The sequence below is a fragment of the Dipteris shenzhenensis genome, chromosome 21, assembly GCF_047967505.1.
Source record: "Dipteris shenzhenensis isolate YYH24624 ecotype China chromosome 21, Dip_SZ_1.0, whole genome shotgun sequence".
NCBI lineage: Eukaryota > Viridiplantae > Streptophyta > Polypodiopsida > Gleicheniales > Dipteridaceae > Dipteris > Dipteris shenzhenensis.
This window is the reverse complement of record NC_141616.1, coordinates 11,584,576-11,588,066: the sequence shown is the minus strand read 5'-3', so window position 1 is coordinate 11,588,066 and position 3,491 is coordinate 11,584,576.

Below are 3,491 nucleotides of genomic sequence, written 5' to 3'. Positions count from 1 at the left end.
GTCAGATAACATACCTAAGGGCATGTTTTTCTGCGGATGTGCATATCACCACGGGAAAAACGTTGTATAATGCGTAATCAATCATTTAGAGCATATCCGATGGTGACAATACTTTGCACGCATCACAACCTAGTTGATACGGACTTGCGTGCAAACTCGAGCCCCCATCCGATAAGTACTTGTTTGATTAACACACTTAGGACCATGTTTTTTCATGGTTGTGCATGACACTAAGGCAAAAACGGTGTTTTATGCTTGATCGACAATGCAAAGCATATCTGATGGGCACAATACTTTGCACACACCTTCAAATAGGTGGAATTGACTTACATGCAAAGGGGCACGCCCATCCCCTAAGTGCTTGATCGGATAACATACCTAGCAGTGTGTTTTTTTACAGATGTGCATGACACTAGAGCAAAAATAGTATTTAATGCTCAATCGACCATGCAAAGGATATCCGATGGACACAACACTTTTCGTACACCTCAACCTAGGTAGTATTAAAATGTTCTCAAAGAGGCACACCCATCCGATAAGTACTTGGTCAGATAACACACCTAAGGGCGTGTTTTTTTGCGGATGTGCATATCACTAGGGAAAAATGGTGTATAATGCGTGATTGACCATGCAAAGCATGTTCGATGGTGATAATACTTTGCACGCACCTCAATGTAGTTGAAACGCACTTGCGTACAAAGTGGAGCCCCCATCCGATAGGTAATTGTTTGAATAACACACCTAGGACCGTGTTTTTATATGGTTGTGCATGACACTAAGGCAAAAACGGTGTTTTATGCTTGATCAACAATGCAAAGCATATCTGATGGGCACAATACTTTGCACACACCTTCAACTAGGTGGAATTGACTTACATGCAACGTGGCATTCCCATCGCATAAGTGCTTGATCGGATAACATACCTAGCAGCGTGTTTTTTTACGGATGTGCATGACACTAAGGTAAAAATGGTATTCAATGCTCGATCGACCATGTAAAGCATATGCGATGGGCACAATACTTTTCCTATACCTTAAGCTAGGTGGTATTGAAATGTTCTCAAAGACACACACCCATCCAATAAGTACTTGGTCAGATAATATACCTAAGGGCATGTTTTTTTGCAGATGTGCATATCACTACAGGAAAAACGTTGTATAATGCGTAATCTACCATGCAGAGCATATCCGATGGTGACAATACTTTTCACGCATCTCAAAGTAGTTGAAACGGACTTGTGTGCAAAGTGGAGCCCCCATCCGATAAGTACCTGTTTGATTAACACACTTAGGACCGTGTTTTTTCATGGTTGTGCATGACACTAAGGCAAAAACGGTGTTTTATGCTTGATCGACAATGCAAAGCATATCCGATGGGCACAATACTTTGCACACACCTTCAACTAGGTGGAATTGACTTACATGCAAAGTGGCACACCCATCCCATTAGCGCTTGATCGGATAACATACCTAGCAGCGTGTTTTTTTAACGGATGTGCATGACACTAGAGCAAAAATAGTATTTAATGCACGATCGACCATGCAAAGGATATCCGACGGGCACAATACTTTTCCGACACTGCAACCTAGGTGGTATCTAAATTTTTTTAAAGAGGCACACCCATCCGATAAGTACTTCGTCCAATAACACACCTAAGGGCGTGTTTTTTTGCGGATGTGCATACCAATAGGGAAAAACGGTGTATAATGCGTGATTGACCATGCAAATCATATCCTATGGTGACAATACTTTGCACGCACCTCAACATAGTTGAAACGGACTTGCATGTTACTAAGGCAAAAATGGTGTGCATGACACTAAGGCAAAAATGGTGTTTTTATATGGTTGTGCATGACACTAAGGCAAAAACGGTGTTTTATGCTTGATCGACAATGCAAAGCATATCCGATGGGCACAATATGTTCCACACACCTTCAACTAGGTGGAATTGACTTACATGCAAAGTGGCATTCCCATCGCATAAGTACTTGTTAGATAACACACCTAGCAGCGTGCTTTTTTATGGATGTGCATGACACTAAGGCAAAAATGGTATTTAATGCTCGATCGACCATGCAAAGCATATCCGATGGGCACAATACTTTTGCTACGCCTTAACCTAGGTGGTATTGAATGTTCTTAAAGAGGCACACCCATCCGATAAGTACTTGATCAGATAACATACTTTACGGCGTGTTTTTTTACGGATGTGCATATCACTAAGTGAAAAACGTTGTATAATGCGTAATCGACCACGCAGAGCATATCCGATGGTGACAATACTTTGCACACATATCAACGTACTTGAAACGGACTTGCATGTAGACTGGAGCCCCCATCCGATAAGTACTTGTTTGATTAACACACTTAGGACGATGTTTTTTCATGGTTGCGCATGCCACTAAGGCAAAAATGGTGTTTTATGCTTGATCGACAATGCAAAGCATATCTGATGGACATAATACTTTGCACACACCTTCAACTAGGTGGAATTGACTTACATGAAAAGTGGCACACGCATCCCATAAGTGCTTGATCGGATAACATACCTAGCATCGTGTTTTTTTTACGGATGTGCATGACACTAGAGCAAAAATAGTATTTAATGCTCGATCGACCATGCAAAGGATATTTGATGGGCACAACACTTTTCCTACACCGCAACCTAGGTGGTATTGATATTTTCTCAAAGAGGTACACCCATCCGATAAGTACTTGGTCAGATAACACACCTAAGGGCATGTTTTTTTGCGGATGTACATATCACTAGTGAAAAAACGGTGTATAATGCATGATCGACCATGCAAATCATATCCGATGGTTACAATACTTTGCGTGCACCTCAACGTAGTTGAAACGAACTTGCGTGCAAAGTGGAGCCCCCATCTGATAAGTACTTGTTTGATTAACACACTTAGGACTGTGTTTTTTCATGGTTGTGCATGACACTAAGGCAAAAACGTTGTTTTATGCTTGATCCACAATGCAAAGCATATCGGATGGGCACAATATGTTGCACACACCTTCAACTAGGTGGAATTAACTTACCTGCAAAGTGGCACTCCCATCCCATAAGTGCTTGATCGGATAACATACCTAGCAGCGTGTTTTTTTACGGATGTGCATGACACTACAGCAAAAATAGTATTTATTGCACGATCGATCATGCAAAGGATATCCGATGGGCACAACACTTTTCGTATGCCTCAACCTAGGTGGTATTGGAATGTTCTCAAAGAGGCACACCCATGCGATAAGTACTTGTTCAGATAACACACCTAAGGGCGTGTTTTTTTGTGGATATGCATATCACTCGAGAAAAAATGGTGTATAATGCGTGATCGACCATGCAAAGCATATCCGATGGTGACAATACTTTGCACGCACCTCAACATAGTTGAAACGGAATTGGGTGCAAAGTGGAGCCCCCATCCGATAAGTACTTGTTTGAATAACACACCTAGGACCGTGTTTCTTCATGGTTGTGCATG